Here is a 23,669-nt window from a genome sequence, read left to right as displayed (position 1 = left end):
ACTGCATTTCTGACCGCAGGAATTCTTTTTTGAAACATTGTCTCCCTCTTGTGGACCACCGGTTTTTCAATGCGTTGTATTATATGCATTTTTAAAAGAAAAAAAGTAAGTAAAAATGGTGCCTGTGCTGATCTTGAATAGGCTTGTCTTGTCCATCTACACCTGTGTGTGTGTGAGCATTCTAATGCTTTTCACCAACCAGGTGCGCTGCCTGCAGTAGATAGAATCTTAGCACGGAACATTCATGTGCTGTCACAATGGGGCTGGCTGGAGGGTGTGGTCAAAGTAGGCGGAGTTATGCAGATTCAAAACGCGTCGTGCACAGCTTGAACAAACACTCACACACAGACAGACAGACAGACAGACACACACACTCTCCGTCTCTCACACACAGACACACATACACAGCAGAACTGTCATTGACAGCAGAACTGTCATTGAGAAGGCCTCCCTCCAGAGTTTCTGAAAATGTCCTCCCTGCGGCAATCTTTTGCTCTGTCTCCACAATGGGTATTGGTGGTAGGCCTTGGTGCGGCCCACGGGGCGCAGCGGCTTCGGTATCGCTTCTCGGCCTTTTGGCTAAGATCAAGTGTAGTATCTGTTCTTATCAGTTTAATATCTGATACGTCCCCTATTTGGGGACCATATATTAAATGGATTTTTGGAACAGGGAGATGGAAGAAGAGCTTGCTCTGTCCACTCCACGCATTGACCCGTTATTGCAGTATCTCCGGGACCAGTGCACTCCTTCTCTGATCCAGTTTCTAAAAACAGATTGAATTGAAATCAGCGCGAGTTGTCTTTTAACCCTTTATGGGAATTGATTTCAGGGTCAAAGAAGCACTTTTCTCAGGCCAAGTGTAGCATTTTGTTTGATTTCTCCTGGCCAATTGCAACATTTTCTGCGCCTTGCCTGGCCTTGCTTTCACCTATGTCTGTCAAACATTGCATTGCATTCAATATGCAATCAATCAATCAATCAATCAATCAATCAATCAATTTGTCTTTACTGGTTGCTGCAACAGGTGTGTTAAGATTTAGGCCTTTCTTACAGTGTTGCAAATATACTGTGTCGGCTACCAAACTAGGCCCCTGCTGTCTGTCAGCACTTGCTATTTAAATTGAAGCATTCAATGAGTAGTTCTGCCATACATACTGCATTTCTGACCGCAGGAATTCTTTTTTGAAACATTGTCTCCCTCTTGTGGACCACCGGTTTTTCAATGCGTTGTATTATATGCATTTTTAAAAGAAAAAAAGTAAGTAAAAATGGTGCCTGTGCTGATCTTGAATAGGCTTGTCTTGTCCATCTACACCTGTGTGTGTGTGAGCATTCTAATGCTTTTCACCAACCAGGTGCGCTGCCTGCAGTAGATAGAATCTTAGCACGGAACATTCATGTGCTGTCACAATGGGGCTGGCTGGAGGGTGTGGTCAAAGTAGGCGGAGTTATGCAGATTCAAAACGCGTCGTGCACAGCTTGAACAAACACTCACACACAGACAGACAGACAGACAGACACACACACTCTCCGTCTCTCACACACAGACACACATACACAGCAGAACTGTCATTGACAGCAGAACTGTCATTGAGAAGGCCTCCCTCCAGAGTTTCTGAAAATGTCCTCCCTGCGGCAATCTTTTGCTCTGTCTCCACAATGGGTATTGGTGGTAGGCCTTGGTGCGGCCCACGGGGCGCAGCGGCTTCGGTATCGCTTCTCGGCCTTTTGGCTAAGATCAAGTGTAGTATCTGTTCTTATCAGTTTAATATCTGATACGTCCCCTATTTGGGGACCATATATTAAATGGATTTTTGGAACAGGGAGATGGAAGAAGAGCTTGCTCTGTCCACTCCACGCATTGACCCGTTATTGCAGTATCTCCGGGACCAGTGCACTCCTTCTCTGATCCAGTTTCTAAAAACAGATTGAATTGAAATCAGCGCGAGTTGTCTTTTAACCCTTTATGGGAATTGATTTCAGGGTCAAAGAAGCACTTTTCTCAGGCCAAGTGTAGCATTTTGTTTGATTTCTCCTGGCCAATTGCAACATTTTCTGCGCCTTGCCTGGCCTTGCTTTCACCTATGTCTGTCAAACATTGCATTGCATTCAATATGCAATCAATCAATCAATCAATCAATCAATCAATCAATTTGTCTTTACTGGTTGCTGCAACAGGTGTGTTAAGATTTAGGCCTTTCTTACAGTGTTGCAAATATACTGTGTCGGCTACCAAACTAGGCCCCTGCTGTCTGTCAGCACTTGCTATTTAAATTGAAGCATTCAATGAGTAGTTCTGCCATACATACTGCATTTCTGACCGCAGGAATTCTTTTTTGAAACATTGTCTCCCTCTTGTGGACCACCGGTTTTTCAATGCGTTGTATTATATGCATTTTTAAAAGAAAAAAAGTAAGTAAAAATGGTGCCTGTGCTGATCTTGAATAGGCTTGTCTTGTCCATCTACACCTGTGTGTGTGTGAGCATTCTAATGCTTTTCACCAACCAGGTGCGCTGCCTGCAGTAGATAGAATCTTAGCACGGAACATTCATGTGCTGTCACAATGGGGCTGGCTGGAGGGTGTGGTCAAAGTAGGCGGAGTTATGCAGATTCAAAACGCGTCGTGCACAGCTTGAACAAACACTCACACACAGACAGACAGACAGACAGACACACACACTCTCCGTCTCTCACACACAGACACACATACACAGCAGAACTGTCATTGACAGCAGAACTGTCATTGAGAAGGCCTCCCTCCAGAGTTTCTGAAAATGTCCTCCCTGCGGCAATCTTTTGCTCTGTCTCCACAATGGGTATTGGTGGTAGGCCTTGGTGCGGCCCACGGGGCGCAGCGGCTTCGGTATCGCTTCTCGGCCTTTTGGCTAAGATCAAGTGTAGTGGCTTATGGTTGCTGCACTTGGTCTGGTCTAAGGTGCCCAGGGTACCCGGCTCCTTGGCCTGGGGGGATCGCTGCATTTAACAGTGTGGCTTCACCCCCCTGCTGCTATTGGGGAGTCGGATTAGTCCCTGGGCAACGAGAGGCGATCACCCCTGTCACCACACATAGCTGTGGGGGGCAGTCATAAGGACTTTTAAGATGGGCCTTTTCAAGAAGAAGAATTGTTTGAGATTTTTCGTTAAGAAGTTATCGTTGGATGGTCTTTTGGACGAGCAGAAGATTTTGGACTTATTGGAGAAGTATGGATCGGTTGGAAGAATGGATATTTTGTGCATGCAGGAAATTAAGGTGAAAAGAATCTTTGATATTACTTTAAAGTCTGAAGATAAGTGTTTTTGTTTTCTGGATAATTGGAGAGAAGAATTTTCGGATAGTTTCAGTGTGAAGGCGTTATTTTTGGGAGAACCAAAGAAATTGATTGTTCAGATGGATGATCCTTATGTGGAAATGAGAGAGGTATTGGATTTTTTGAAAAGTGGCTTCAGGATGGTGAGTTTTCACAAGGACTATATTAATAGAATTGGAGTTTGGAACGGTAAGAGAAGATTTCTATGGTGGAAGAGTGAAAATGAAGAGATAAAGACGGGAAAAATAATGGTGAATGGAAAGGTTGGTTTTTTGTATGTAGAGGAATTTAAGGAAAAGTTGGAGGAAAATATATTTGATGGAGGAAAAATGGAAATGTCTGTGAAGGAAATGGTGGGAGATGATAGTGTAGAAAATGTGAAGAAAAAGTTGGAAGAAAAGGAGGTAAAAATGGTAATGGATTTGAAGGACCCTAAAAAGGTTAAGAAGGTGGACTTAGAAAGGAAGAAAGAGGAAAAAATGAAGATGGAACAAAGTGTGGAAAATGTGAGCTTAGAGAAGGAAGAGGTAGTGAGAAATTTGATGTTTTCTGATTTTGAAAGCTTGGAAGACTTTATATTTAAAGACACTAGAGCTGATTTAGAGTTAAAAGAGAATGCTTGGAAAAAGACGAAGAAAAAGGAGAAAAGGGAAATGTAGTTAATTTTTGTAATGAAGTTTGGTGGTAATGTGTTTTCTTGAGAAACTATAGTTGTTTTGTTTTATGTTCTTATTGTTTGTAATTTGTTTTTGTAGATATATTTATTTTAATAAGAAATGGTTTCAAGATGATGAGTCGAACTCATGTTTAATATCGTTTAATACGATGAATTTTATTTTTGAGTTATGGCACTGATGAAACCTCATCTGTTCTTATCAGTTTAATATCTGATACGTCCCCTATTTGGGGACCATATATTAAATGGATTTTTGGAACAGGGAGATGGAAGAAGAGCTTGCTCTGTCCACTCCACGCATTGACCCGTTATTGCAGTATCTCCGGGACCAGTGCACTCCTTCTCTGATCCAGTTTCTAAAAACAGATTGAATTGAAATCAGCGCGAGTTGTCTTTTAACCCTTTATGGGAATTGATTTCAGGGTCAAAGAAGCACTTTTCTCAGGCCAAGTGTAGCATTTTGTTTGATTTCTCCTGGCCAATTGCAACATTTTCTGCGCCTTGCCTGGCCTTGCTTTCACCTATGTCTGTCAAACATTGCATTGCATTCAATATGCAATCAATCAATCAATCAATCAATCAATCAATCAATTTGTCTTTACTGGTTGCTGCAACAGGTGTGTTAAGATTTAGGCCTTTCTTACAGTGTTGCAAATATACTGTGTCGGCTACCAAACTAGGCCCCTGCTGTCTGTCAGCACTTGCTATTTAAATTGAAGCATTCAATGAGTAGTTCTGCCATACATACTGCATTTCTGACCGCAGGAATTCTTTTTTGAAACATTGTCTCCCTCTTGTGGACCACCGGTTTTTCAATGCGTTGTATTATATGCATTTTTAAAAGAAAAAAAGTAAGTAAAAATGGTGCCTGTGCTGATCTTGAATAGGCTTGTCTTGTCCATCTACACCTGTGTGTGTGTGAGCATTCTAATGCTTTTCACCAACCAGGTGCGCTGCCTGCAGTAGATAGAATCTTAGCACGGAACATTCATGTGCTGTCACAATGGGGCTGGCTGGAGGGTGTGGTCAAAGTAGGCGGAGTTATGCAGATTCAAAACGCGTCGTGCACAGCTTGAACAAACACTCACACACAGACAGACAGACAGACAGACACACACACTCTCCGTCTCTCACACACAGACACACATACACAGCAGAACTGTCATTGACAGCAGAACTGTCATTGAGAAGGCCTCCCTCCAGAGTTTCTGAAAATGTCCTCCCTGCGGCAATCTTTTGCTCTGTCTCCACAATGGGTATTGGTGGTAGGCCTTGGTGCGGCCCACGGGGCGCAGCGGCTTCGGTATCGCTTCTCGGCCTTTTGGCTAAGATCAAGTGTAGTATCTGTTCTTATCAGTTTAATATCTGATACGTCCCCTATTTGGGGACCATATATTAAATGGATTTTTGGAACAGGGAGATGGAAGAAGAGCTTGCTCTGTCCACTCCACGCATTGACCCGTTATTGCAGTATCTCCGGGACCAGTGCACTCCTTCTCTGATCCAGTTTCTAAAAACAGATTGAATTGAAATCAGCGCGAGTTGTCTTTTAACCCTTTATGGGAATTGATTTCAGGGTCAAAGAAGCACTTTTCTCAGGCCAAGTGTAGCATTTTGTTTGATTTCTCCTGGCCAATTGCAACATTTTCTGCGCCTTGCCTGGCCTTGCTTTCACCTATGTCTGTCAAACATTGCATTGCATTCAATATGCAATCAATCAATCAATCAATCAATCAATCAATCAATTTGTCTTTACTGGTTGCTGCAACAGGTGTGTTAAGATTTAGGCCTTTCTTACAGTGTTGCAAATATACTGTGTCGGCTACCAAACTAGGCCCCTGCTGTCTGTCAGCACTTGCTATTTAAATTGAAGCATTCAATGAGTAGTTCTGCCATACATACTGCATTTCTGACCGCAGGAATTCTTTTTTGAAACATTGTCTCCCTCTTGTGGACCACCGGTTTTTCAATGCGTTGTATTATATGCATTTTTAAAAGAAAAAAAGTAAGTAAAAATGGTGCCTGTGCTGATCTTGAATAGGCTTGTCTTGTCCATCTACACCTGTGTGTGTGTGAGCATTCTAATGCTTTTCACCAACCAGGTGCGCTGCCTGCAGTAGATAGAATCTTAGCACGGAACATTCATGTGCTGTCACAATGGGGCTGGCTGGAGGGTGTGGTCAAAGTAGGCGGAGTTATGCAGATTCAAAACGCGTCGTGCACAGCTTGAACAAACACTCACACACAGACAGACAGACAGACAGACACACACACTCTCCGTCTCTCACACACAGACACACATACACAGCAGAACTGTCATTGACAGCAGAACTGTCATTGAGAAGGCCTCCCTCCAGAGTTTCTGAAAATGTCCTCCCTGCGGCAATCTTTTGCTCTGTCTCCACAATGGGTATTGGTGGTAGGCCTTGGTGCGGCCCACGGGGCGCAGCGGCTTCGGTATCGCTTCTCGGCCTTTTGGCTAAGATCAAGTGTAGTATCTGTTCTTATCAGTTTAATATCTGATACGTCCCCTATTTGGGGACCATATATTAAATGGATTTTTGGAACAGGGAGATGGAAGAAGAGCTTGCTCTGTCCACTCCACGCATTGACCCGTTATTGCAGTATCTCCGGGACCAGTGCACTCCTTCTCTGATCCAGTTTCTAAAAACAGATTGAATTGAAATCAGCGCGAGTTGTCTTTTAACCCTTTATGGGAATTGATTTCAGGGTCAAAGAAGCACTTTTCTCAGGCCAAGTGTAGCATTTTGTTTGATTTCTCCTGGCCAATTGCAACATTTTCTGCGCCTTGCCTGGCCTTGCTTTCACCTATGTCTGTCAAACATTGCATTGCATTCAATATGCAATCAATCAATCAATCAATCAATCAATCAATCAATTTGTCTTTACTGGTTGCTGCAACAGGTGTGTTAAGATTTAGGCCTTTCTTACAGTGTTGCAAATATACTGTGTCGGCTACCAAACTAGGCCCCTGCTGTCTGTCAGCACTTGCTATTTAAATTGAAGCATTCAATGAGTAGTTCTGCCATACATACTGCATTTCTGACCGCAGGAATTCTTTTTTGAAACATTGTCTCCCTCTTGTGGACCACCGGTTTTTCAATGCGTTGTATTATATGCATTTTTAAAAGAAAAAAAGTAAGTAAAAATGGTGCCTGTGCTGATCTTGAATAGGCTTGTCTTGTCCATCTACACCTGTGTGTGTGTGAGCATTCTAATGCTTTTCACCAACCAGGTGCGCTGCCTGCAGTAGATAGAATCTTAGCACGGAACATTCATGTGCTGTCACAATGGGGCTGGCTGGAGGGTGTGGTCAAAGTAGGCGGAGTTATGCAGATTCAAAACGCGTCGTGCACAGCTTGAACAAACACTCACACACAGACAGACAGACAGACAGACACACACACTCTCCGTCTCTCACACACAGACACACATACACAGCAGAACTGTCATTGACAGCAGAACTGTCATTGAGAAGGCCTCCCTCCAGAGTTTCTGAAAATGTCCTCCCTGCGGCAATCTTTTGCTCTGTCTCCACAATGGGTATTGGTGGTAGGCCTTGGTGCGGCCCACGGGGCGCAGCGGCTTCGGTATCGCTTCTCGGCCTTTTGGCTAAGATCAAGTGTAGTATCTGTTCTTATCAGTTTAATATCTGATACGTCCCCTATTTGGGGACCATATATTAAATGGATTTTTGGAACAGGGAGATGGAAGAAGAGCTTGCTCTGTCCACTCCACGCATTGACCCGTTATTGCAGTATCTCCGGGACCAGTGCACTCCTTCTCTGATCCAGTTTCTAAAAACAGATTGAATTGAAATCAGCGCGAGTTGTCTTTTAACCCTTTATGGGAATTGATTTCAGGGTCAAAGAAGCACTTTTCTCAGGCCAAGTGTAGCATTTTGTTTGATTTCTCCTGGCCAATTGCAACATTTTCTGCGCCTTGCCTGGCCTTGCTTTCACCTATGTCTGTCAAACATTGCATTGCATTCAATATGCAATCAATCAATCAATCAATCAATCAATCAATCAATTTGTCTTTACTGGTTGCTGCAACAGGTGTGTTAAGATTTAGGCCTTTCTTACAGTGTTGCAAATATACTGTGTCGGCTACCAAACTAGGCCCCTGCTGTCTGTCAGCACTTGCTATTTAAATTGAAGCATTCAATGAGTAGTTCTGCCATACATACTGCATTTCTGACCGCAGGAATTCTTTTTTGAAACATTGTCTCCCTCTTGTGGACCACCGGTTTTTCAATGCGTTGTATTATATGCATTTTTAAAAGAAAAAAAGTAAGTAAAAATGGTGCCTGTGCTGATCTTGAATAGGCTTGTCTTGTCCATCTACACCTGTGTGTGTGTGAGCATTCTAATGCTTTTCACCAACCAGGTGCGCTGCCTGCAGTAGATAGAATCTTAGCACGGAACATTCATGTGCTGTCACAATGGGGCTGGCTGGAGGGTGTGGTCAAAGTAGGCGGAGTTATGCAGATTCAAAACGCGTCGTGCACAGCTTGAACAAACACTCACACACAGACAGACAGACAGACAGACACACACACTCTCCGTCTCTCACACACAGACACACATACACAGCAGAACTGTCATTGACAGCAGAACTGTCATTGAGAAGGCCTCCCTCCAGAGTTTCTGAAAATGTCCTCCCTGCGGCAATCTTTTGCTCTGTCTCCACAATGGGTATTGGTGGTAGGCCTTGGTGCGGCCCACGGGGCGCAGCGGCTTCGGTATCGCTTCTCGGCCTTTTGGCTAAGATCAAGTGTAGTATCTTTTGAAAAGGTGGCCTGACCCCACCACCCTAGTAAATTGATACATTAATACACACTGGGATAGTGCACTTGCTAGTACGCCAGGTGGCTCGTATAGTCATCTGGTGGAAAGCATGGCCCCCAGGATCGAAGTCATTGGGCTGAGTAAGTGTGAGGGCTTATGGTGCAATGTGCCCCAGGAGTGGTGACCCTGGTGGGAGTCTGAGCTTGCTTGGAGTGGAACCCGGGGAAGTCTTAGATTCCGTAGCACGCCGCACCTAGCCTTTCATACTTTCTTTAGCAACCCCTCCTATTCCTGGCCTTCTGGCCAGAATGGGAAATTTTTACAAACCCGGTCGAAGGTCCGGTCAGCTTTGGGCTGAGAAACCAACACGAAACAGGGCTCCTAGCTCCACCAGAGTGGCAGTCTGGTTGGGCGCTGGGAGCACGACAATGGCTCTCCCCCGGCTTCGGCTAGGGAGGGCATCGAAGATCCCTGACCCTCGCTGGGCCTTCTGGCTCGGAGGGACGGGGATGATTTATTGGGGACCCTCTCCTCCGGGAAGGATCCACATGAATCCTCGCCTTGTGCTCTGTTTTTGTGTGACTTCGGTCACATTTTTCAGAGCCTTGGAAAGATGCTTCACAATAAAAAAAATCTGTTCTTATCAGTTTAATATCTGATACGTCCCCTATTTGGGGACCATATATTAAATGGATTTTTGGAACAGGGAGATGGAAGAAGAGCTTGCTCTGTCCACTCCACGCATTGACCCGTTATTGCAGTATCTCCGGGACCAGTGCACTCCTTCTCTGATCCAGTTTCTAAAAACAGATTGAATTGAAATCAGCGCGAGTTGTCTTTTAACCCTTTATGGGAATTGATTTCAGGGTCAAAGAAGCACTTTTCTCAGGCCAAGTGTAGCATTTTGTTTGATTTCTCCTGGCCAATTGCAACATTTTCTGCGCCTTGCCTGGCCTTGCTTTCACCTATGTCTGTCAAACATTGCATTGCATTCAATATGCAATCAATCAATCAATCAATCAATCAATCAATTTGTCTTTACTGGTTGCTGCAACAGGTGTGTTAAGATTTAGGCCTTTCTTACAGTGTTGCAAATATACTGTGTCGGCTACCAAACTAGGCCCCTGCTGTCTGTCAGCACTTGCTATTTAAATTGAAGCATTCAATGAGTAGTTCTGCCATACATACTGCATTTCTGACCGCAGGAATTCTTTTTTGAAACATTGTCTCCCTCTTGTGGACCACCGGTTTTTCAATGCGTTGTATTATATGCATTTTTAAAAGAAAAAAAGTAAGTAAAAATGGTGCCTGTGCTGATCTTGAATAGGCTTGTCTTGTCCATCTACACCTGTGTGTGTGTGAGCATTCTAATGCTTTTCACCAACCAGGTGCGCTGCCTGCAGTAGATAGAATCTTAGCACGGAACATTCATGTGCTGTCACAATGGGGCTGGCTGGAGGGTGTGGTCAAAGTAGGCGGAGTTATGCAGATTCAAAACGCGTCGTGCACAGCTTGAACAAACACTCACACACAGACAGACAGACAGACAGACACACACACTCTCCGTCTCTCACACACAGACACACATACACAGCAGAACTGTCATTGACAGCAGAACTGTCATTGAGAAGGCCTCCCTCCAGAGTTTCTGAAAATGTCCTCCCTGCGGCAATCTTTTGCTCTGTCTCCACAATGGGTATTGGTGGTAGGCCTTGGTGCGGCCCACGGGGCGCAGCGGCTTCGGTATCGCTTCTCGGCCTTTTGGCTAAGATCAAGTGTAGTATCTGTTCTTATCAGTTTAATATCTGATACGTCCCCTATTTGGGGACCATATATTAAATGGATTTTTGGAACAGGGAGATGGAAGAAGAGCTTGCTCTGTCCACTCCACGCATTGACCCGTTATTGCAGTATCTCCGGGACCAGTGCACTCCTTCTCTGATCCAGTTTCTAAAAACAGATTGAATTGAAATCAGCGCGAGTTGTCTTTTAACCCTTTATGGGAATTGATTTCAGGGTCAAAGAAGCACTTTTCTCAGGCCAAGTGTAGCATTTTGTTTGATTTCTCCTGGCCAATTGCAACATTTTCTGCGCCTTGCCTGGCCTTGCTTTCACCTATGTCTGTCAAACATTGCATTGCATTCAATATGCAATCAATCAATCAATCAATCAATCAATCAATCAATTTGTCTTTACTGGTTGCTGCAACAGGTGTGTTAAGATTTAGGCCTTTCTTACAGTGTTGCAAATATACTGTGTCGGCTACCAAACTAGGCCCCTGCTGTCTGTCAGCACTTGCTATTTAAATTGAAGCATTCAATGAGTAGTTCTGCCATACATACTGCATTTCTGACCGCAGGAATTCTTTTTTGAAACATTGTCTCCCTCTTGTGGACCACCGGTTTTTCAATGCGTTGTATTATATGCATTTTTAAAAGAAAAAAAGTAAGTAAAAATGGTGCCTGTGCTGATCTTGAATAGGCTTGTCTTGTCCATCTACACCTGTGTGTGTGTGAGCATTCTAATGCTTTTCACCAACCAGGTGCGCTGCCTGCAGTAGATAGAATCTTAGCACGGAACATTCATGTGCTGTCACAATGGGGCTGGCTGGAGGGTGTGGTCAAAGTAGGCGGAGTTATGCAGATTCAAAACGCGTCGTGCACAGCTTGAACAAACACTCACACACAGACAGACAGACAGACAGACACACACACTCTCCGTCTCTCACACACAGACACACATACACAGCAGAACTGTCATTGACAGCAGAACTGTCATTGAGAAGGCCTCCCTCCAGAGTTTCTGAAAATGTCCTCCCTGCGGCAATCTTTTGCTCTGTCTCCACAATGGGTATTGGTGGTAGGCCTTGGTGCGGCCCACGGGGCGCAGCGGCTTCGGTATCGCTTCTCGGCCTTTTGGCTAAGATCAAGTGTAGTATCTGTTCTTATCAGTTTAATATCTGATACGTCCCCTATTTGGGGACCATATATTAAATGGATTTTTGGAACAGGGAGATGGAAGAAGAGCTTGCTCTGTCCACTCCACGCATTGACCCGTTATTGCAGTATCTCCGGGACCAGTGCACTCCTTCTCTGATCCAGTTTCTAAAAACAGATTGAATTGAAATCAGCGCGAGTTGTCTTTTAACCCTTTATGGGAATTGATTTCAGGGTCAAAGAAGCACTTTTCTCAGGCCAAGTGTAGCATTTTGTTTGATTTCTCCTGGCCAATTGCAACATTTTCTGCGCCTTGCCTGGCCTTGCTTTCACCTATGTCTGTCAAACATTGCATTGCATTCAATATGCAATCAATCAATCAATCAATCAATCAATCAATCAATTTGTCTTTACTGGTTGCTGCAACAGGTGTGTTAAGATTTAGGCCTTTCTTACAGTGTTGCAAATATACTGTGTCGGCTACCAAACTAGGCCCCTGCTGTCTGTCAGCACTTGCTATTTAAATTGAAGCATTCAATGAGTAGTTCTGCCATACATACTGCATTTCTGACCGCAGGAATTCTTTTTTGAAACATTGTCTCCCTCTTGTGGACCACCGGTTTTTCAATGCGTTGTATTATATGCATTTTTAAAAGAAAAAAAGTAAGTAAAAATGGTGCCTGTGCTGATCTTGAATAGGCTTGTCTTGTCCATCTACACCTGTGTGTGTGTGAGCATTCTAATGCTTTTCACCAACCAGGTGCGCTGCCTGCAGTAGATAGAATCTTAGCACGGAACATTCATGTGCTGTCACAATGGGGCTGGCTGGAGGGTGTGGTCAAAGTAGGCGGAGTTATGCAGATTCAAAACGCGTCGTGCACAGCTTGAACAAACACTCACACACAGACAGACAGACAGACAGACACACACACTCTCCGTCTCTCACACACAGACACACATACACAGCAGAACTGTCATTGACAGCAGAACTGTCATTGAGAAGGCCTCCCTCCAGAGTTTCTGAAAATGTCCTCCCTGCGGCAATCTTTTGCTCTGTCTCCACAATGGGTATTGGTGGTAGGCCTTGGTGCGGCCCACGGGGCGCAGCGGCTTCGGTATCGCTTCTCGGCCTTTTGGCTAAGATCAAGTGTAGTATCTGTTCTTATCAGTTTAATATCTGATACGTCCCCTATTTGGGGACCATATATTAAATGGATTTTTGGAACAGGGAGATGGAAGAAGAGCTTGCTCTGTCCACTCCACGCATTGACCCGTTATTGCAGTATCTCCGGGACCAGTGCACTCCTTCTCTGATCCAGTTTCTAAAAACAGATTGAATTGAAATCAGCGCGAGTTGTCTTTTAACCCTTTATGGGAATTGATTTCAGGGTCAAAGAAGCACTTTTCTCAGGCCAAGTGTAGCATTTTGTTTGATTTCTCCTGGCCAATTGCAACATTTTCTGCGCCTTGCCTGGCCTTGCTTTCACCTATGTCTGTCAAACATTGCATTGCATTCAATATGCAATCAATCAATCAATCAATCAATCAATCAATCAATTTGTCTTTACTGGTTGCTGCAACAGGTGTGTTAAGATTTAGGCCTTTCTTACAGTGTTGCAAATATACTGTGTCGGCTACCAAACTAGGCCCCTGCTGTCTGTCAGCACTTGCTATTTAAATTGAAGCATTCAATGAGTAGTTCTGCCATACATACTGCATTTCTGACCGCAGGAATTCTTTTTTGAAACATTGTCTCCCTCTTGTGGACCACCGGTTTTTCAATGCGTTGTATTATATGCATTTTTAAAAGAAAAAAAGTAAGTAAAAATGGTGCCTGTGCTGATCTTGAATAGGCTTGTCTTGTCCATCTACACCTGTGTGTGTGTGAGCATTCTAATGCTTTTCACCAACCAGGTGCGCTGCCTGCAGTAGATAGAATCTTAGCACGGAACATTCATGTGCTGTCACAATGGGGCTGGCTGGAGGGTGTGGTCAAAGTAGGCGGAGTTATGCAGATTCAAAACGCGTCGTGCACAGCTTGAACAAACACTCACACACAGACAGACAGACAGACAGACACACACACTCTCCGTCTCTCACACACAGACACACATACACAGCAGAACTGTCATTGACAGCAGAACTGTCATTGAGAAGGCCTCCCTCCAGAGTTTCTGAAAATGTCCTCCCTGCGGCAATCTTTTGCTCTGTCTCCACAATGGGTATTGGTGGTAGGCCTTGGTGCGGCCCACGGGGCGCAGCGGCTTCGGTATCGCTTCTCGGCCTTTTGGCTAAGATCAAGTGTAGTATCTGTTCTTATCAGTTTAATATCTGATACGTCCCCTATTTGGGGACCATATATTAAATGGATTTTTGGAACAGGGAGATGGAAGAAGAGCTTGCTCTGTCCACTCCACGCATTGACCCGTTATTGCAGTATCTCCGGGACCAGTGCACTCCTTCTCTGATCCAGTTTCTAAAAACAGATTGAATTGAAATCAGCGCGAGTTGTCTTTTAACCCTTTATGGGAATTGATTTCAGGGTCAAAGAAGCACTTTTCTCAGGCCAAGTGTAGCATTTTGTTTGATTTCTCCTGGCCAATTGCAACATTTTCTGCGCCTTGCCTGGCCTTGCTTTCACCTATGTCTGTCAAACATTGCATTGCATTCAATATGCAATCAATCAATCAATCAATCAATCAATCAATCAATTTGTCTTTACTGGTTGCTGCAACAGGTGTGTTAAGATTTAGGCCTTTCTTACAGTGTTGCAAATATACTGTGTCGGCTACCAAACTAGGCCCCTGCTGTCTGTCAGCACTTGCTATTTAAATTGAAGCATTCAATGAGTAGTTCTGCCATACATACTGCATTTCTGACCGCAGGAATTCTTTTTTGAAACATTGTCTCCCTCTTGTGGACCACCGGTTTTTCAATGCGTTGTATTATATGCATTTTTAAAAGAAAAAAAGTAAGTAAAAATGGTGCCTGTGCTGATCTTGAATAGGCTTGTCTTGTCCATCTACACCTGTGTGTGTGTGAGCATTCTAATGCTTTTCACCAACCAGGTGCGCTGCCTGCAGTAGATAGAATCTTAGCACGGAACATTCATGTGCTGTCACAATGGGGCTGGCTGGAGGGTGTGGTCAAAGTAGGCGGAGTTATGCAGATTCAAAACGCGTCGTGCACAGCTTGAACAAACACTCACACACAGACAGACAGACAGACAGACACACACACTCTCCGTCTCTCACACACAGACACACATACACAGCAGAACTGTCATTGACAGCAGAACTGTCATTGAGAAGGCCTCCCTCCAGAGTTTCTGAAAATGTCCTCCCTGCGGCAATCTTTTGCTCTGTCTCCACAATGGGTATTGGTGGTAGGCCTTGGTGCGGCCCACGGGGCGCAGCGGCTTCGGTATCGCTTCTCGGCCTTTTGGCTAAGATCAAGTGTAGTATCTGTTCTTATCAGTTTAATATCTGATACGTCCCCTATTTGGGGACCATATATTAAATGGATTTTTGGAACAGGGAGATGGAAGAAGAGCTTGCTCTGTCCACTCCACGCATTGACCCGTTATTGCAGTATCTCCGGGACCAGTGCACTCCTTCTCTGATCCAGTTTCTAAAAACAGATTGAATTGAAATCAGCGCGAGTTGTCTTTTAACCCTTTATGGGAATTGATTTCAGGGTCAAAGAAGCACTTTTCTCAGGCCAAGTGTAGCATTTTGTTTGATTTCTCCTGGCCAATTGCAACATTTTCTGCGCCTTGCCTGGCCTTGCTTTCACCTATGTCTGTCAAACATTGCATTGCATTCAATATGCAATCAATCAATCAATCAATCAATCAATCAATTTGTCTTTACTGGTTGCTGCAACAGGTGTGTTAAGATTTAGGCCTTTCTTACAGTGTTGCAAATATACTGTGTCGGCTACCAAACTAGGCCCCTGCTGTCTGTCAGCACTTGCTATTTAAATTGAAGCATTCAATGAGTAGTTCTGCCATACATACTGCATTTCTGACCGCAGGAATTCTTTTTTGAAACATTGTCTCCCTCTTGTGGACCACCGGTTTTTCAATGCGTTGTATTATATGCATTTTTAAAAGAAAAAAAGTAAGTAAAAATGGTGCCTGTGCTGATCTTGAATAGGCTTGTCTTGTCCATCTACACCTGTGTGTGTGTGAGCATTCTAATGCTTTTCACCAACCAGGTGCGCTGCCTGCAGTAGATAGAATCTTAGCACGGAACATTCATGTGCTGTCACAATGGGGCTGGCTGGAGGGTGTGGTCAAAGTAGGCGGAGTTATGCAGATTCAAAACGCGTCGTGCACAGCTTGAACAAACACTCACACACAGACAGACAGACAGACAGACACACACACTCTCCGTCTCTCACACACAGACACACATACACAGCAGAACTGTCATTGACAGCAGAACTGTCATTGAGAAGGCCTCCCTCCAGAGTTTCTGAAAATGTCCTCCCTGCGGCAATCTTTTGCTCTGTCTCCACAATGGGTATTGGTGGTAGGCCTTGGTGCGGCCCACGGGGCGCAGCGGCTTCGGTATCGCTTCTCGGCCTTTTGGCTAAGATCAAGTGTAGTATCTGTTCTTATCAGTTTAATATCTGATACGTCCCCTATTTGGGGACCATATATTAAATGGATTTTTGGAACAGGGAGATGGAAGAAGAGCTTGCTCTGTCCACTCCACGCATTGACCCGTTATTGCAGTATCTCCGGGACCAGTGCACTCCTTCTCTGATCCAGTTTCTAAAAACAGATTGAATTGAAATCAGCGCGAGTTGTCTTTTAACCCTTTATGGGAATTGATTTCAGGGTCAAAGAAGCACTTTTCTCAGGCCAAGTGTAGCATTTTGTTTGATTTCTCCTGGCCAATTGCAACATTTTCTGCGCCTTGCCTGGCCTTGCTTTCACCTATGTCTGTCAAACATTGCATTGCATTCAATATGCAATCAATCAATCAATCAATCAATCAATCAATCAATTTGTCTTTACTGGTTGCTGCAACAGGTGTGTTAAGATTTAGGCCTTTCTTACAGTGTTGCAAATATACTGTGTCGGCTACCAAACTAGGCCCCTGCTGTCTGTCAGCACTTGCTATTTAAATTGAAGCATTCAATGAGTAGTTCTGCCATACATACTGCATTTCTGACCGCAGGAATTCTTTTTTGAAACATTGTCTCCCTCTTGTGGACCACCGGTTTTTCAATGCGTTGTATTATATGCATTTTTAAAAGAAAAAAAGTAAGTAAAAATGGTGCCTGTGCTGATCTTGAATAGGCTTGTCTTGTCCATCTACACCTGTGTGTGTGTGAGCATTCTAATGCTTTTCACCAACCAGGTGCGCTGCCTGCAGTAGATAGAATCTTAGCACGGAACATTCATGTGCTGTCACAATGGGGCTGGCTGGAGGGTGTGGTCAAAGTAGGCGGAGTTATGCAGATTCAAAACGCGTCGTGCACAGCTTGAACAAACACTCACACACAGACAGACAGACAGACAGACACACACACTCTCCGTCTCTCACACACAGACACACATACACAGCAGAACTGTCATTGACAGCAGAACTGTCATTGAGAAGGCCTCCCTCCAGAGTTTCTGAAAATGTCCTCCCTGCGGCAATCTTTTGCTCTGTCTCCACAATGGGTATTGGTGGTAGGCCTTGGTGCGGCCCACGGGGCGCAGCGGCTTCGGTATCGCTTCTCGGCCTTTTGGCTAAGATCAAGTGTAGTATCTGTTCTTATCAGTTTAATATCTGATACGTCCCCTATTTGGGGACCATATATTAAATGGATTTTTGGAACAGGGAGATGGAAGAAGAGCTTGCTCTGTCCACTCCACGCATTGACCCGTTATTGCAGTATCTCCGGGACCAGTGCACTCCTTCTCTGATCCAGTTTCTAAAAACAGATTGAATTGAAATCAGCGCGAGTTGTCTTTTAACCCTTTATGGGAATTGATTTCAGGGTCAAAGAAGCACTTTTCTCAGGCCAAGTGTAGCATTTTGTTTGATTTCTCCTGGCCAATTGCAACATTTTCTGCGCCTTGCCTGGCCTTGCTTTCACCTATGTCTGTCAAACATTGCATTGCATTCAATATGCAATCAATCAATCAATCAATCAATCAATCAATCAATTTGTCTTTACTGGTTGCTGCAACAGGTGTGTTAAGATTTAGGCCTTTCTTACAGTGTTGCAAATATACTGTGTCGGCTACCAAACTAGGCCCCTGCTGTCTGTCAGCACTTGCTATTTAAATTGAAGCATTCAATGAGTAGTTCTGCCATACATACTGCATTTCTGACCGCAGGAATTCTTTTTTGAAACATTGTCTCCCTCTTGTGGACCACCGGTTTTTCAATGCGTTGTATTATATGCATTTTTAAAAGAAAAAAAGTAAGTAAAAATGGTGCCTGTGCTGATCTTGAATAGGCTTGTCTTGTCCATCTACACCTGTGTGTGTGTGAGCATTCTAATGCTTTTCACCAACCAGGTGCGCTGCCTGCAGTAGATAGAATCTTAGCACGGAACATTCATGTGCTGTCACAATGGGGCTGGCTGGAGGGTGTGGTCAAAGTAGGCGGAGTTATGCAGATTCAAAACGCGTCGTGCACAGCTTGAACAAACACTCACACACAGACAGACAGACAGACAGACACACACACTCTCCGTCTCTCACACACAGACACACATACACAGCAGAACTGTCATTGACAGCAGAACTGTCATTGAGAAGGCCTCCCTCCAGAGTTTCTGAAAATGTCCTCCCTGCGGCAATCTTTTGCTCTGTCTCCACAATGGGTATTGGTGGTAGGCCTTGGTGCGGCCCACGGGGCGCAGCGGCTTCGGTATCGCTTCTCGGCCTTTTGGCTAAGATCAAGTGTAGTATCTGTTCTTATCAGTTTAATATCTGATACGTCCCCTATTTGGGGACCATATATTAAATGGATTTTTGGAACAGGGAGATGGAAGAAGAGCTTGCTCTGTCCACTCCACGCATTGACCCGTTATTGCAGTATCTCCGGGACCAGTGCACTCCTTCTCTGATCCAGTTTCTAAAAACAGATTGAATTGAAATCAGCGCGAGTTGTCTTTTAACCCTTTATGGGAATTGATTTCAGGGTCAAAGAAGCACTTTTCTCAGGCCAAGTGTAGCATTTTGTTTGATTTCTCCTGGCCAATTGCAACATTTTCTGCGCCTTGCCTGGCCTTGCTTTCACCTATGTCTGTCAAACATTGCATTGCATTCAATATGCAATCAATCAATCAATCAATCAATCAATCAATCAATTTGTCTTTACTGGTTGCTGCAACAGGTGTGTTAAGATTTAGGCCTTTCTTACAGTGTTGCAAATATACTGTGTCGGCTACCAAACTAGGCCCCTGCTGTCTGTCAGCACTTGCTATTTAAATTGAAGCATTCAATGAGTAGTTCTGCCATACATACTGCATTTCTGACCGCAGGAATTCTTTTTTGAAACATTGTCTCCCTCTTGTGGACCACCGGTTTTTCAATGCGTTGTATTATATGCATTTTTAAAAGAAAAAAAGTAAGTAAAAATGGTGCCTGTGCTGATCTTGAATAGGCTTGTCTTGTCCATCTACACCTGTGTGTGTGTGAGCATTCTAATGCTTTTCACCAACCAGGTGCGCTGCCTGCAGTAGATAGAATCTTAGCACGGAACATTCATGTGCTGTCACAATGGGGCTGGCTGGAGGGTGTGGTCAAAGTAGGCGGAGTTATGCAGATTCAAAACGCGTCGTGCACAGCTTGAACAAACACTCACACACAGACAGACAGACAGACAGACACACACACTCTCCGTCTCTCACACACAGACACACATACACAGCAGAACTGTCATTGACAGCAGAACTGTCATTGAGAAGGCCTCCCTCCAGAGTTTCTGAAAATGTCCTCCCTGCGGCAATCTTTTGCTCTGTCTCCACAATGGGTATTGGTGGTAGGCCTTGGTGCGGCCCACGGGGCGCAGCGGCTTCGGTATCGCTTCTCGGCCTTTTGGCTAAGATCAAGTGTAGTATCTGTTCTTATCAGTTTAATATCTGATACGTCCCCTATTTGGGGACCATATATTAAATGGATTTTTGGAACAGGGAGATGGAAGAAGAGCTTGCTCTGTCCACTCCACGCATTGACCCGTTATTGCAGTATCTCCGGGACCAGTGCACTCCTTCTCTGATCCAGTTTCTAAAAACAGATTGAATTGAAATCAGCGCGAGTTGTCTTTTAACCCTTTATGGGAATTGATTTCAGGGTCAAAGAAGCACTTTTCTCAGGCCAAGTGTAGCATTTTGTTTGATTTCTCCTGGCCAATTGCAACATTTTCTGCGCCTTGCCTGGCCTTGCTTTCACCTATGTCTGTCAAACATTGCATTGCATTCAATATGCAATCAATCAATCAATCAATCAATCAATCAATCAATTTGTCTTTACTGGTTGCTGCAACAGGTGTGTTAAGATTTAGGCCTTTCTTACAGTGTTGCAAATATACTGTGTCGGCTACCAAACTAGGCCCCTGCTGTCTGTCAGCACTTGCTATTTAAATTGAAGCATTCAATGAGTAGTTCTGCCATACATACTGCATTTCTGACCGCAGGAATTCTTTTTTGAAACATTGTCTCCCTCTTGTGGACCACCGGTTTTTCAATGCGTTGTATTATATGCATTTTTAAAAGAAAAAAAGTAAGTAAAAATGGTGCCTGTGCTGATCTTGAATAGGCTTGTCTTGTCCATCTACACCTGTGTGTGTGTGAGCATTCTAATGCTTTTCACCAACCAGGTGCGCTGCCTGCAGTAGATAGAATCTTAGCACGGAACATTCATGTGCTGTCACAATGGGGCTGGCTGGAGGGTGTGGTCAAAGTAGGCGGAGTTATGCAGATTCAAAACGCGTCGTGCACAGCTTGAACAAACACTCACACACAGACAGACAGACAGACAGACACACACACTCTCCGTCTCTCACACACAGACACACATACACAGCAGAACTGTCATTGACAGCAGAACTGTCATTGAGAAGGCCTCCCTCCAGAGTTTCTGAAAATGTCCTCCCTGCGGCAATCTTTTGCTCTGTCTCCACAATGGGTATTGGTGGTAGGCCTTGGTGCGGCCCACGGGGCGCAGCGGCTTCGGTATCGCTTCTCGGCCTTTTGGCTAAGATCAAGTGTAGTATCTGTTCTTATCAGTTTAATATCTGATACGTCCCCTATTTGGGGACCATATATTAAATGGATTTTTGGAACAGGGAGATGGAAGAAGAGCTTGCTCTGTCCACTCCACGCATTGACCCGTTATTGCAGTATCTCCGGGACCAGTGCACTCCTTCTCTGATCCAGTTTCTAAAAACAGATTGAATTGAAATCAGCGCGAGTTGTCTTTTAACCCTTTATGGGAATTGATTTCAGGGTCAAAGAAGCACTTTTCTCAGGCCAAGTGTAGCATTTTGTTTGATTTCTCCTGGCCAATTGCAACATTTTCTGCGCCTTGCCTGGCCTTGCTTTCACCTATGTCTGTCAAACATTGCATTGCATTCAATATGCAATCAATCAATCAATCAATCAATCAATCAATCAATTTGTCTTTACTGGTTGCTGCAACAGGTGTGTTAAGATTTAGGCCTTTCTTACAGTGTTGCAAATATACTGTGTCGGCTACCAAACTAGGCCCCTGCTGTCTGTCAGCACTTGCTATTTAAATTGAAGCATTCAATGAGTAGTTCTGCCATACATACTGCATTTCTGACCGCAGGAATTCTTTTTTGAAACATTGTCTCCCTCTTGTGGACCACCGGTTTTTCAATGCGTTGTATTATATGCATTTTTAAAAGAAAAAAAGTAAGTAAAAATGGTGCCTGTGCTGATCTTGAATAGGCTTGTCTTGTCCATCTACACCTGTGTGTGTGTGAGCATTCTAATGCTTTTCACCAACCAGGTGCGCTGCCTGCAGTAGATAGAATCTTAGCACGGAACATTCATGTGCTGTCACAATGGGGCTGGCTGGAGGGTGTGGTCAAAGTAGGCGGAGTTATGCAGATTCAAAACGCGTCGTGCACAGCTTGAACAAACACTCACACACAGACAGACAGACAGACAGACACACACACTCTCCGTCTCTCACACACAGACACACATACACAGCAGAACTGTCATTGACAGCAGAACTGTCATTGAGAAGGCCTCCCTCCAGAGTTTCTGAAAATGTCCTCCCTGCGGCAATCTTTTGCTCTGTCTCCACAATGGGTATTGGTGGTAGGCCTTGGTGCGGCCCACGGGGCGCAGCGGCTTCGGTATCGCTTCTCGGCCTTTTGGCTAAGATCAAGTGTAGTATCTGTTCTTATCAGTTTAATATCTGATACGTCCCCTATTTGGGGACCATATATTAAATGGATTTTTGGAACAGGGAGATGGAAGAAGAGCTTGCTCTGTCCACTCCACGCATTGACCCGTTATTGCAGTATCTCCGGGACCAGTGCACTCCTTCTCTGATCCAGTTTCTAAAAACAGATTGAATTGAAATCAGCGCGAGTTGTCTTTTAACCCTTTATGGGAATTGATTTCAGGGTCAAAGAAGCACTTTTCTCAGGCCAAGTGTAGCATTTTGTTTGATTTCTCCTGGCCAATTGCAACATTTTCTGCGCCTTGCCTGGCCTTGCTTTCACCTATGTCTGTCAAACATTGCATTGCATTCAATATGCAATCAATCAATCAATCAATCAATCAATCAATCAATTTGTCTTTACTGGTTGCTGCAACAGGTGTGTTAAGATTTAGGCCTTTCTTACAGTGTTGCAAATATACTGTGTCGGCTACCAAACTAGGCCCCTGCTGTCTGTCAGCACTTGCTATTTAAATTGAAGCATTCAATGAGTAGTTCTGCCATACATACTGCATTTCTGACCGCAGGAATTCTTTTTTGAAACATTGTCTCCCTCTTGTGGACCACCGGTTTTTCAATGCGTTGTATTATATGCATTTTTAAAAGAAAAAAAGTAAGTAAAAATGGTGCCTGTGCTGATCTTGAATAGGCTTGTCTTGTCCATCTACACCTGTGTGTGTGTGAGCATTCTAATGCTTTTCACCAACCAGGTGCGCTGCCTGCAGTAGATAGAATCTTAGCACGGAACATTCATGTGCTGTCACAATGGGGCTGGCTGGAGGGTGTGGTCAAAGTAGGCGGAGTTATGCAGATTCAAAACGCGTCGTGCACAGCTTGAACAAACACTCACACACAGACAGACAGACAGACAGACACACACACTCTCCGTCTCTCACACACAGACACACATACACAGCAGAACTGTCATTGACAGCAGAACTGTCATTGAGAAGGCCTCCCTCCAGAGTTTCTGAAAATGTCCTCCCTGCGGCAATCTTTTGCTCTGTCTCCACAATGGGTATTGGTGGTAGGCCTTGGTGCGGCCCACGGGGCGCAGCGGCTTCGGTATCGCTTCTCGGCCTTTTGGCTAAGATCAAGTGTAGTATCTGTTCTTATCAGTTTAATATCTGATACGTCCCCTATTTGGGGACCATATATTAAATGGATTTTTGGAACAGGGAGATGGAAGAAGAGCTTGCTCTGTCCACTCCACGCATTGACCCGTTATTGCAGTATCTCCGGGACCAGTGCACTCCTTCTCTGATCCAGTTTCTAAAAACAGATTGAATTGAAATCAGCGCGAGTTGTCTTTTAACCCTTTATGGGAATTGATTTCAGGGTCAAAGAAGCACTTTTCTCAGGCCAAGTGTAGCATTTTGTTTGATTTCTCCTGGCCAATTGCAACATTTTCTGCGCCTTGCCTGGCCTTGCTTTCACCTATGTCTGTCAAACATTGCATTGCATTCAATATGCAATCAATCAATCAATCAATCAATCAATCAAT

The 23,669-nt window shown here is 44.3% G+C and overlaps 19 non-coding genes and 2 pseudogenes across 19 annotated transcripts; all 21 read left to right on the top strand.

Moving 5' to 3' along the window:
- The first annotated feature begins 559 nt into the window (after positions 1 to 559).
- On the top strand, positions 560 to 750 carry LOC143770918 (U2 spliceosomal RNA). Its single transcript, XR_013214821.1, has one exon. It is a non-coding gene; the product is annotated as a U2 spliceosomal RNA (small nuclear RNA).
- Positions 751 to 1,713: 963 nt separating this feature from the next.
- Positions 1,714 to 1,904, top strand: LOC143770917 (U2 spliceosomal RNA). Its single transcript, XR_013214820.1, has one exon. It is a non-coding gene; the product is annotated as a U2 spliceosomal RNA (small nuclear RNA).
- Positions 1,905 to 2,867: 963 nt separating this feature from the next.
- On the top strand, positions 2,868 to 3,010 carry LOC143770823 (U2 spliceosomal RNA; annotated as a pseudogene).
- A 1,129-nt stretch (positions 3,011 to 4,139) lies between these two features.
- On the top strand, positions 4,140 to 4,328 carry LOC143771317 (U2 spliceosomal RNA). The gene has a single exon (XR_013215077.1). It is a non-coding gene; the product is annotated as a U2 spliceosomal RNA (small nuclear RNA).
- A 963-nt stretch (positions 4,329 to 5,291) lies between these two features.
- LOC143770916 (U2 spliceosomal RNA) lies at positions 5,292 to 5,482 on the top strand. Its single transcript, XR_013214819.1, has one exon. It is a non-coding gene; the product is annotated as a U2 spliceosomal RNA (small nuclear RNA).
- A 963-nt stretch (positions 5,483 to 6,445) lies between these two features.
- On the top strand, positions 6,446 to 6,636 carry LOC143770915 (U2 spliceosomal RNA). The gene has a single exon (XR_013214818.1). It is a non-coding gene; the product is annotated as a U2 spliceosomal RNA (small nuclear RNA).
- A 963-nt stretch (positions 6,637 to 7,599) lies between these two features.
- Positions 7,600 to 7,790, top strand: LOC143770914 (U2 spliceosomal RNA). The gene has a single exon (XR_013214817.1). It is a non-coding gene; the product is annotated as a U2 spliceosomal RNA (small nuclear RNA).
- Positions 7,791 to 8,753: 963 nt separating this feature from the next.
- LOC143770795 (U2 spliceosomal RNA) lies at positions 8,754 to 8,850 on the top strand (annotated as a pseudogene).
- Positions 8,851 to 9,396: 546 nt separating this feature from the next.
- Positions 9,397 to 9,583, top strand: LOC143771308 (U2 spliceosomal RNA). The gene has a single exon (XR_013215071.1). It is a non-coding gene; the product is annotated as a U2 spliceosomal RNA (small nuclear RNA).
- A 959-nt stretch (positions 9,584 to 10,542) lies between these two features.
- LOC143770913 (U2 spliceosomal RNA) lies at positions 10,543 to 10,733 on the top strand. Its single transcript, XR_013214816.1, has one exon. It is a non-coding gene; the product is annotated as a U2 spliceosomal RNA (small nuclear RNA).
- Positions 10,734 to 11,696: 963 nt separating this feature from the next.
- LOC143770911 (U2 spliceosomal RNA) lies at positions 11,697 to 11,887 on the top strand. The gene has a single exon (XR_013214815.1). It is a non-coding gene; the product is annotated as a U2 spliceosomal RNA (small nuclear RNA).
- Positions 11,888 to 12,850: 963 nt separating this feature from the next.
- LOC143770910 (U2 spliceosomal RNA) lies at positions 12,851 to 13,041 on the top strand. The gene has a single exon (XR_013214814.1). It is a non-coding gene; the product is annotated as a U2 spliceosomal RNA (small nuclear RNA).
- A 963-nt stretch (positions 13,042 to 14,004) lies between these two features.
- LOC143770909 (U2 spliceosomal RNA) lies at positions 14,005 to 14,195 on the top strand. Its single transcript, XR_013214813.1, has one exon. It is a non-coding gene; the product is annotated as a U2 spliceosomal RNA (small nuclear RNA).
- A 963-nt stretch (positions 14,196 to 15,158) lies between these two features.
- LOC143770908 (U2 spliceosomal RNA) lies at positions 15,159 to 15,349 on the top strand. Its single transcript, XR_013214812.1, has one exon. It is a non-coding gene; the product is annotated as a U2 spliceosomal RNA (small nuclear RNA).
- A 959-nt stretch (positions 15,350 to 16,308) lies between these two features.
- On the top strand, positions 16,309 to 16,499 carry LOC143770907 (U2 spliceosomal RNA). The gene has a single exon (XR_013214811.1). It is a non-coding gene; the product is annotated as a U2 spliceosomal RNA (small nuclear RNA).
- A 963-nt stretch (positions 16,500 to 17,462) lies between these two features.
- On the top strand, positions 17,463 to 17,653 carry LOC143770906 (U2 spliceosomal RNA). The gene has a single exon (XR_013214810.1). It is a non-coding gene; the product is annotated as a U2 spliceosomal RNA (small nuclear RNA).
- A 963-nt stretch (positions 17,654 to 18,616) lies between these two features.
- LOC143770905 (U2 spliceosomal RNA) lies at positions 18,617 to 18,807 on the top strand. The gene has a single exon (XR_013214809.1). It is a non-coding gene; the product is annotated as a U2 spliceosomal RNA (small nuclear RNA).
- A 963-nt stretch (positions 18,808 to 19,770) lies between these two features.
- LOC143770904 (U2 spliceosomal RNA) lies at positions 19,771 to 19,961 on the top strand. The gene has a single exon (XR_013214808.1). It is a non-coding gene; the product is annotated as a U2 spliceosomal RNA (small nuclear RNA).
- Positions 19,962 to 20,924: 963 nt separating this feature from the next.
- LOC143770903 (U2 spliceosomal RNA) lies at positions 20,925 to 21,115 on the top strand. Its single transcript, XR_013214807.1, has one exon. It is a non-coding gene; the product is annotated as a U2 spliceosomal RNA (small nuclear RNA).
- A 963-nt stretch (positions 21,116 to 22,078) lies between these two features.
- On the top strand, positions 22,079 to 22,269 carry LOC143770902 (U2 spliceosomal RNA). The gene has a single exon (XR_013214806.1). It is a non-coding gene; the product is annotated as a U2 spliceosomal RNA (small nuclear RNA).
- Positions 22,270 to 23,232: 963 nt separating this feature from the next.
- On the top strand, positions 23,233 to 23,423 carry LOC143770897 (U2 spliceosomal RNA). Its single transcript, XR_013214803.1, has one exon. It is a non-coding gene; the product is annotated as a U2 spliceosomal RNA (small nuclear RNA).
- Positions 23,424 to 23,669: the final 246 nt, after the last annotated feature.

The sequence above is a fragment of the Ranitomeya variabilis genome, chromosome 4 (assembly GCF_051348905.1).
Source record: "Ranitomeya variabilis isolate aRanVar5 chromosome 4, aRanVar5.hap1, whole genome shotgun sequence".
Classification (NCBI taxonomy): Eukaryota; Metazoa; Chordata; class Amphibia; order Anura; family Dendrobatidae; genus Ranitomeya; species Ranitomeya variabilis.
Note: the sequence above shows the minus strand (reverse complement) of the source record. Positions and strands in the feature narration are given on the sequence as shown.